Below are 10,537 nucleotides of genomic sequence, written 5' to 3' on the forward strand. Positions count from 1 at the left end.
GTCATACAGGGTGAAGTAAGTCAGAAAGAGAAAAACAAATATTGTTTATTAATGCATACTTATGGAATCTAGAAAAGTGGTACAGATGAACCAGTTTGCAAGGCAGAAATAGAGACACAGATGTAGAGAACAAACATATGGACACAAAGCGGGGAAAGTCAGGGGTTGTGGTGAGATGAATTGGGAGATTGGGATTGACGTATATATGCTAATATGTATAAAATAGATAACTAATAAGAACCTGCTGTATAAAAAAATAAATAAAATTCAAAAAAATATATATCATTGACTGATAATTTTACTGTGGTTATGTAAAAGCATCCTGTCTGTAACTTATTGATATCTTCCCTGTGATTTCTTTGAGAACTTCTTTACTTTCAAATACCACAAGATGTTACAGAATCATCTTATATTTTACCTTCCCTAGAACTGGAATCAGTAATTTCTTTAAGCAAGCCTTATTCCTTTGTTGTAGAATCATATTTAGAAATCAAGATCTGGGCACTGGGTGTGCTCATTGGTACTAGAATATCGTTTGCTTCTATTACCTCTCAGTGGACAAAACTAGGATATACATGCATGTATCCATATACACATACATACATCCATATTTCTGTATCTATCAATCTATCTTTCAAAAACCATGAATTAACACTGATAACTCTAATTCAAATCTAACTCCATGAGGTTTGTCCTAGGCTTCCCTCTTGTTCCCTTCTCCAACATTATGGACAGTATATTAACTTATTTACTCAATCTCAGAATACATATATTAGCTGCAGAATTGCTAACCCATACAACTATGAAAACCAAACCTATCAACAAAAGTACAATATTGGTTTCCAATTCCATCTTTATTCTTAATTTATGTTATAGCAACTTTAGTGTGTCATGGGGGAGCTCAGATGTTGGTTCAAATGTTGAAACTCATAACAGTCATCTTTTTCTATGAAAAAAACACAACTGCATTATACAAACAGGTGAGGAAATCTCAAGGCAAGGGGCAGGGTGCATGGCTCTCTGGGAGAAAGTCCAGAACTGAGAGAGAATGAATAACAGTGTGCAGGCTTTTTATAAGGAGAAAAGTCCCACTGGCACAGGAGTTAAAAGAGCCTTTGTCCAATGCAAGATTTTAAAGAGGCAGCAAGAGGTTGCATGATCTTGTGAAATGGCGGGGGCGGGGTTGGGGGTAAGCTTTACCAGAAGGCTGCAGGAGGTTACAAAGGCAGGAAATAAAGCTCAGAAGTTGCTGGCTCTAAATCATACATCATCAGGAGTCCAAGTTTCTTTCCTGGGGTCTTCATAAGGTATATAGTCAAAATACTGTATTTCAGTTACTTAAGTCTTGGATTCCTCTCTACATACACACACACACTTTGTTATTCACTATGTTATGTTATTCATTTGAAATAAAATTAGGTTCATTTGTTTCTGTTTGTATTACATTTTTCTTGCCATGCCCCATCTTTGTTGATTTTATTTATTTTTCAGCATGTGAATATTAACATGGTTATAAAAGTCAGAACTATGCAAAAATGTATATTTAGAAAAGTATGATCACTCTTCCATATTTCTTCTACTCTTTTTCCATATCCCCTCCTTTCCACTTTGTTCCCAGCTACTCTTGTACATAACCAATCTCATTAGTTTCTAGCATATCTTTTCATGTTTCTTTTTTCATATATATGCATGTATATCCATATATGTGTAATGAGCACATACACACACCTATGTATATGTATACATGTCCATATACATACACAGTTGTTACATACTGATGATTTTCGTTTCAGGACTGACCTAGACCACAAACAAACAAAAAATATGGTGTCAGTCTAGGAACTTGGCCAAAAAGCCTTTTCACTCAACGTAAGTTTTATCATCAAAACCACTTCTCCACGGAGATATGTATCCCAAAATGAAATGAAATATCCAAACTTTTAAAACTCATTTATAATCAAGTCCAGTGACATTACCATAGCTCTAGGTGCAAGCAAGTTTGTGTATGAAATCAACATCATTCACAAAAACAAATTCATCAGAAATAAAGAAGGTCCACAGGACTCAGGATCCAAGTTTCTTAAGACCCCTGATTCATAGATAAAAATTCTTTGCAAATGGATTAAGAGAATCTGGAGAATCTAATATTTTTTGAGAGGTTGTGCAAAACTATTGTATTTACAAAAATGGCACAAAAGTGAATTCAACAGTCAATGCACATGCACACTTCATTCACATATTCAACAACAAAAGGTATTCTAACACTATAGACCTGAATAAGAATACTAGCTTCAATAGTGGCTGTTATGCACTAGAGTCACATAAGTTGTACCAGAATGGGCAAATATTGCCCAAGCAAAATTCTATTGTTAAAGCTGAAACATATTTAAGGCGAATCAAGGTCAAGCACAGGATGCAAATCTTTTGGAGCCCCATCTCTTTGTGTTTGAAATATGTCACCTTTCTTCTAACTTGTGGTCTTAAACTTCTGCTTCACAAAATCCAAAAGGAAAATACAGAAGAACTCAATACAATAGAGTTTATTTTAGATAAGAGTAACATACAAAGCTATAATTAAGATTAAAGAAAGCCAAAATATTAAAATTGTAAAACTTGCTTATTACTTGTTGGAACCAGCCCTACACTAGGAGTTGGGTAATATATACAATTCTTTGCAAGTAGATTACTTTACATTGCTCCAACATGTTCTTTTCATTAGTGCACTGCTAAGCTAATCAAAAACTCTACACATGTATATTACCTTACAATAGCAGCACACACTACAGCTACCTGCAAAGCCATCACTCTCAAATGACTGAGTGAAAGGAAATAAAAAGTGGAGAAGTAACATATTAAGAGGAAATAATGGGAATTAGAAGATTCATGTATTTCAGCTCTTTTAACCAGTCAGCCGGCTTGCTAGCAACAAGAGATGGTTTCCGCTGAGGAAGGTCCTGTGGAGTGGGAATGTGGTCACCAGTGACCTCTGTCTTATTTGGGGCTGTAGTAGGAAGTTGCTTGTTCTTCATTTTTGCTTTAGCCATGCTGTAATCCCCAGAATCAAAATCTTTTTGCCCTTTCTGCAATCATTTCCTTAAAAAATCTGAACCTCTGGGCTTTTGTCCCAGATGAGGATACCTTGTTTTTAATCTTGCTTCTTCAGCTTTCTCTGGACTAGTTACTTTATCTTCCATTTCCTTCTGCTTCTCTGTGGAGGTTGCCTCGGGGACTTCTGGGGACATACTTCTTGCTCCCTCTTACTCTGCTTCTCCAGCTCTGCGACATCCTGAGAATCTAATATTTTAGACCCAAATACCTTCCTTTGCTTGAACGCATCAAAAACTGATAGTCATTTTTTTATTGAAGTATAGTTGATTTACAATGTTGTGTTAATTACTGCTGTACAGCAAAGTGATTCAGTTATATGTATATATACATTGTTTTTAAAGAATATTAAAAAAAAGAATGTATACATCTTTTCATGTTTCTTTACACATGAAAGGTAGCATATTATTTTGCACTTTGCTTTCTTCACTTAACAATATATCTTGGAAATCACCCCATGTCAGTTCATAAAGTTCTTTCTCATTCTTTTTTTTTTTTTTTTTTTTTTTGCGGTATGCGGGCCTCTCACTGTTGTGGCCTCTCCCATTGCGGAGCGCAGGCTCCGGACGCGCAGGCTCAGAGGCCATAGCTCACAGGCCCAGCCGCTCCGTGGCATGTGGGATCCTCCTGGACCGGGGCACGAACCCGTGTCCCCTGCATCGGCAGGCGGACTCTCAACCACTGTGCCACCAGGGAAGCCCTCTCATTCTTTTTTGCATCTGCATAGTATTCCACTGTGTGATGTACCATATTTTATTCAAGCAGTCTCCTGCATGAGCATTTAGTTTGTTTCCAGTATTCTGAAATTACAATGTTGTAATGAATAACCTTGTGCATATATATTTTTATCTTATTGTAGGTCTATTTTCAGGGTATATTCCTAGGGATAGGATTACTTTACTAAAAGACAAATGCATATGTCTTAATTTTGTTAGACAGTTACAAATCTCCCTCCAAAAGGATTGTACTACTTTGCATTCCCACCAGTAATATATGAGAGTGACTTTCTCTGCAGCCTTGCTAATAGAATGTGTTGGCATATTTTTCATTTTTACCATCAGATTGGAAAATTTAATTCATCTATACACTTATGTTTTGTTTATAAGAGACCTGCTGAAATAAAAATTGAAAATAGAAGAAGATATGCTAGGCAAATGCTAAGAAAATAAAGCAAATGTATCAATATTAATATCATATAAAAGAGAATTCAAGGTAATAAATTAATGGGACAAAGAGAGATACATTATGGTGGTTTTATCCCCAACAAGATGAAATAGTCATGAACCTTTAGGCATCTAACAAGAGAGCTTTGAAATATATAAGCAAAACGTAATAGAAATAAAAGGAGAAAGTTACAAAATCACTATCATGTTAGAAGACTTTAGCATACTTTTCCCCGTAGCGGAGCACAGGCTCCGGACACGCAGGCTCAGAGGTCACGGCTCACGGGCCTAGCCGCTCCGCAGCATGTGGGATCTTCCCGGAGCGGGGCACGACCCCGTGTCCCCTGCATCGGCAGGCGGACTCTCAACCACTATGCCACCAGGGAAGCCCTAGCATAGTTCTTAATGGTCAAAAGATCACGTAGGCAAAAACAAGGAGGTATCTTAACTGGGGTTACCCAGAAGGCAGATTTTGAAACAAGGATTGGGTATGGGTGGTATATCTGGGAAGTGACCCCAAGAATCACCTCCCAAAGAAATAGGGTGCAACTGTTGTGGGTAACTGGAGTTCAATCCTTCTAGGAACTCTCTAACTGTATAGAACAGACCTCAGAATTGTTCCACCACAAAACAGGGAAGATGGGGCATTTATCTATTGACTTTTGTCCTCCTTCAGTTGAGAAGTGTCCTTTATCCTTGGGACATTAAACTTCCCATACTTTTAAGTTGCATCTGTACAGTTGAGAAGCCTTCTGTGGCTTCCAAGAAAGCAAGAGCAGAGAAATGCTGTGATTTGTTCTTGGTTCAGGACATTGGCAATCATACATTGAACTTCCACCATGCTGAGCTGAAGTCAGGTAGATCCAGGGATTTGGCATGGTGCATCTTAAACATTTGCTATGGTAGAATTACTGAAGATTTGAATGATACAAGTAATCTCCTATGGTGTGTTATGGGTTCACTGTTGGTAAGGTAGAATGAAGCTGTATCTGATGAACCTTATATACCATACTTAAAAAGTAAACATTATCACTTTACAATGGGAAGCCATTTCATGTTTTAAGCCAGGGAATGGCACAGATTGTGTTTTCAGTATACAACTCTTGTAGAGGATGGTTTGTAGGGGGGCAAGAATGAGGGCAGGCTGACCAGTCTATTGCAATGTCCAGAAGACTGAGATGAATAGGATTTGACCTAGGACAATGAGAATGGAATAAAGAAGAACGATTTGTGAGACAATTAGGAGCATAAAAGACAAGATTTGGGAAGAAGAGTTGGGAGAAGAGGTGGTGAAGGTAATCAGTTAAACTTGGAAAATATTGGGTTTGTCTTTGCAGCATCTTAATGAGGTACACAGAATAAACATAATGATGTGACACATTAGAAAACTGTGGTCTCTGTATGAAGTTGTGACATGCCCCAAATTACATAGCTATTTAGTTGCAGGCTGAGGACTAGAACCCGGGTTTCCTGACAGACTTCTAGCCTTGTGTTCTCTACTTCTAGCACTATGCCAAAACAAGCAATTGACACATTATGAAGAGTACTAACTGCTCTTCTCACTATCTATCTGTAAAGAATATTTTACCCATTGCAACACATGACTGTATCATTAAAAACTGTTTTTTTTTTAAAAAAAAGCTGAATGTAAAAAAGCTTACATAATTATACTCTAGAAATTTAAAAAGGTGCTGAAATTTCTCATAGAGAATGAGGATTCTAACAGCAATGTTGAAATGGAGAATATTAACTGTGACTGTGATATAACAAGACCATTTTAACAAATCAGAATGTATATACATCTGGGTATTTTCCTAAGAGAAAAACAACATTTATTCCATGGACACCACTGTCACTTGCAAACCTTTTACTCCTTTTTGAAATTGCTCCTAAGCCAGTTTATGAGTCATAGAAGGAAAATTAAAAAGAAAATTTATAGTCATATCTCATATACAGCTGATGGGAAATTTTTAATAAGTATGCAGCTAGTACTTGTGGTTATAAAAGCTACAGATATGGGAACCGATTCAATGAAAATTATTAAAGTGCACAATTAATTCTGAGCGAATTAGCAAATACCTAGTCTGGGTCAATGATAAACTGTTTTACAAGAAGTTGGCATAGAACCTAGCTGAGAAATGTGCTTAAATGAAACTTCAACGTATGATGGTGGATGGAAAGGGCAACTGAGTTATACAAAAACCCTGCAGGCTGACTTTGTGAGATGAAAAATCCTGAAAGTGACCCTTAAAGAAAGTAGGCGAGGAATTATACCTGTATTTTGCTGAACTTTTACAGATAGCATCACACCAGAGATCAGAGAACAGTGAATGGAGTGTTGTACTTAATCAGCCTTAGATTGTGAACTTAATGTCTTCACTGTGATGCCCCCACGGGGTGCAAAGCAGTTTTTGAGCTATAAAGGAACTACCACTCTGGGTCTCCTTTGGCCATGAGGAAAATGTTTTGGAACTAGATAGAGGTGATGTCTGCACAACACTGTGGATGTACTAAATATCACTGAATTGTACACTTTAAAGTGGTTAACCTTATGTGAATTTTGCCTGAATTTCAAAAAATGAGCTACCACTTTGTGAACAATTTGCTTCAGGCACTTTCCTTGGCCTTAATATCCAGCATCTCACCCTCCCAGCAACTTCTGAGATATATATTATTATCTCCATTTTAGGGATGAGGATCTGAGGTTCAGTGAGGTTAAGTGTTTTGGCCAAGGTAGTTTAACAGAAGAGTTGGGGTTCAAACTAAGTCTATCTGATTCCAAGATTTGAATTCCCAGGTTTGAACATTTATAGAACTCCATAAAGGGTGTGGTCAGTCACGTAGATATAATAAATCCTTGAAGCAATTTAACTAAATGTGAAAAGAGGAGTATGCCTGTTGAAATTTTCTTTCTTCATCTCCAAAAGTAGTACAATCCTTTTGGAGAGAGATTTGGAAATAGCAAACAAAATAAATACATATGTATTTGTCTTTTAACAAGAAACCCTCTTGACTGAGAGAAAAATGTACACTCTAAAAGTAGAGAATTACGTTTCATTTGGTGGACTTACTGAGGACTTAAGCCTGGGGTAAGCCTCTGACGGACTGTTCCAAAGAGGTAAGGGAGGAGCCAGGAAATATAGGAGTTTTTGCTAAACAAACAAACATGTAGTTTGAACGTTAAAAGATTACTGCTAATCACAAAAATAGACATCTCAAATTAATAATTTTAGTGTCTTTCTGTGTATGGGAAGATGCAAGAGTCTGGGCTCATTGAATTTATTCCTTTGATATGCACTTTCACTATCTAGGGCCAGTATCCTGTTTTTCTCCATCCTGAATTCCCCTCAGGTGCACTGGTTGGGGGCTGCAGTGGCTGATGGTTTTATGGCTGCAACATCCTTGGTTTACTGAAACGTTAGGAGACATTCTTTGTCCACAACCCAGTGTCATGGAAAACAGAACTAACGTGAGGACTTCTCATGAGGAGGATTTGGTTACTGGAACTGGATTATAAAGTAGAAACTTATCTAGGTAAGAGCTCATTATTTAGACTAGAATATTAGGTCAGAAAGGGACTGGTAGGAAGGCTGACTTTCGCTGAGTGACTGAGCTGCGAGTCCAGCATTCTTTGTATTTCCCCCTGCCTGATAGTCAGACAGCTCCTAGAGATGAGCAAGTCTGAGCCTGCATGTCTTCGCCAAGTGGCAGAAGCTGTAGGAACTAAAATGGAACTGATCCTTATACCTAGAAGCTCACATCCAGGAAACACTTTCTCTAAATGGCCAGTTCCTAAATTCCTCCTAGGGCAGAGAATCCACAAGGCGGCCCCCCAATACTTTAGTTCTTTGCTGTTCTGTTTCCTCTGGGTATTTACAGTGTCTGGTGGAACAGGACTATAATATCATGTGCTTCCTATATAGGTTCTGCCATCTGACATATATAATCTAACCTAAAAATAGTCAATAAAACTGTGAATTCAAGGAATTGTTACTTCTCCAAGTTTCAATTCTGAATATAATATTTTCTTAAATAAATAGTACAGACATAAAGAATAGTCTGTATTCCTAAATCTCCTGCAAGACGACATGGTAGAGCAGAAAGTACATTAGGCTTTGGAGACAGATCTGGATTCAAAATCAGCCTCTATTTACCAGCTGTGTGTGACTTTGAACAAGTTATGTATTCTCTCTGAGCCCGTTTCTTCCTCTGTAAAATGTAGATGCTATTTGCCTCAGGGTTATTTATTATTTTAAAATGATATTATGGGGACTTCCCTGGTGGTTCAGTGGTTAAGAATCCACCTGCCAATGCAGGGGACACGGGTTCAATCCCTGCTCCGGGAAGACCCCACATGCCGTGGAGCAACTAAGCCCATGCACCACAACTACTGAGCTTGCGCTCTAGAGCCCACAAGCCACAACTACTGAAGCCCACATGCCTAGAGCCTGTACTCCGCAACAAGAGAAGCCACTGAAATGAGAAGTCCCCGCCCTGCAACGAAGAGTAGGCCCTGCTCACCGCAACTAGAGGAAGCCCACACACAGCAACAAAGACCCAACACAGCCAAAAATAAATTAATTAATAATAAATAAATAAATGATATTATGTATCACTATATACACAACAATGCCTAAGATACGTACTCAATAAATGATAGTTTCTCTTCCCTTCCCTCTTATAATAGTAATCTTAGAAAATGTCTGATTTTACAGTAAGAACTCAATAAGAAAACAGAGGAAATGTGGTAGGAGTAGATAATATTTCTGAGAAAGAGAAAAACGGGCTGTGACATCCAGGAGCTGCCCTGGCATTCACAACTAGATCTTGGTATTCTCTTCTTAAACATAAACACTCTTACAGCTCATGAACACCAAATAAGGCCACTCTGTGAATACAATATGTCAACACCAAAAAAAGAAAAAGACCACTATGTAATCATGTTTGAACACACACAAAATGTAAATGTGGTTTGAGCCACAAAAACGACTAACTATTCCCCTATTCTAGCTAATATTGGTGACTGCTGCTTCTGTACGTACCATTTAGAGCTTGACCCTCATGCTAGTCTTCCCTTCTTCTAGGTAAGATTTACTGAGATATCCAATCATGACGTTACCTCTGCTTCCTGACAGCATCTATATCTAGAGAAAAGACCTCTTCCTTGAATCCTTCCCCAAATCCCCTAACATGAACCCAAATCCTATATACTAAGTCCTTTCTAAACTCTTATGGTAGGGTGGCCCATGGAGCCCCATGACATGCATTCTCTCTCCCTGCAACGAGCAAGAAAACCAATTACAAGTGTGTTCCCAGTGGCCTTTGGCTGGAGGGCATTGACATAACTGATTATGCAGTATCAACTCCAGGGTCTGAATAAATCAAAAACACCTCCATCCTGGTCTTTCAGTATAAGTTCCTTTTCCCTTTTCTCTCAGCACACACTTTTAAAAATTACTTATTGCATTTAATCTAAATATTATTAAGATATATCAGGTTATTTAATTTGTACAGAAGACCCTCAAAAGCTTCCTTAAGCTCTGCTGTAGCTTCCTGTTTCTTTGCTTACATAAGAGATTGATGTCTGGGTTAGTGATTAAGAAGGAGGGCAGAAGATGGCGGTGTGGAAAAAGACAAGGAGTTAGCATCTCCCCACAACTAGGGTGCCTGCTGCCACTGGTGTGGGACCCTAATGCCCAAGGAGATGGGAGGAACCCCCAAGTGAACTGGATCTTGGTTCACGAGCCAGGGGTTGGGCCATAGTTCCTATGGTGGGAGCTCTGAGTCCGAACCACTAGACTAACAGAGAACCTCAGACCCCAAGGATCATTCATTGGAGTGAGGTCTCACGGAGGTCCCCATCTCAGCACCCAGAACCAGCTCTATCCAACAGCCTACAAACTCCAGTGCTGGAAGCTTCAGGCCAAACAACCAGTAAGACAGGAACACAATCCCACTCATATAAAACACAAAAAAATGAGACAGCAAAAATATGTCACAGATGAAGGAGCAAGGTAAAAACCTACAAGACCAAATAAATGAAGAGGAAATAGGCAATCTACCTGAAAAAGAATTCAGAGTAATGATAGTAAAGATGATCCAGAATCTCGGAAATAGAATGGAGACATAGATTGAGAAAATACAAGAAGTGTTTTAACAAAGATCTAGAAGAACTAAAGAACAAACAAACAGAGATGAACAACACAATAACTGAAATGAAAAATACACTAGAAGGAATCAATAACAGAATGACTGAAGCAAAAAAATGA

The 10,537-nt window shown here is 38.3% G+C and overlaps 1 pseudogene; it reads right to left on the reverse strand.

Moving 5' to 3' along the window:
- Positions 1 to 700: 700 nt before the first annotated feature.
- Positions 701 to 3,665, reverse strand: LOC113611006 (cAMP-regulated phosphoprotein 19 pseudogene; annotated as a pseudogene).
- Between the last annotated feature and the right edge of the window lie 6,872 nt (positions 3,666 to 10,537).

Source organism: Aethalodelphis obliquidens, unplaced genomic scaffold, assembly GCF_003676395.1.
Source record: "Aethalodelphis obliquidens isolate GAN/ISIS:26980383/991018 unplaced genomic scaffold, ASM367639v1 scaffold66, whole genome shotgun sequence".
Taxonomy (NCBI): domain Eukaryota; kingdom Metazoa; phylum Chordata; class Mammalia; order Artiodactyla; family Delphinidae; genus Aethalodelphis; species Aethalodelphis obliquidens.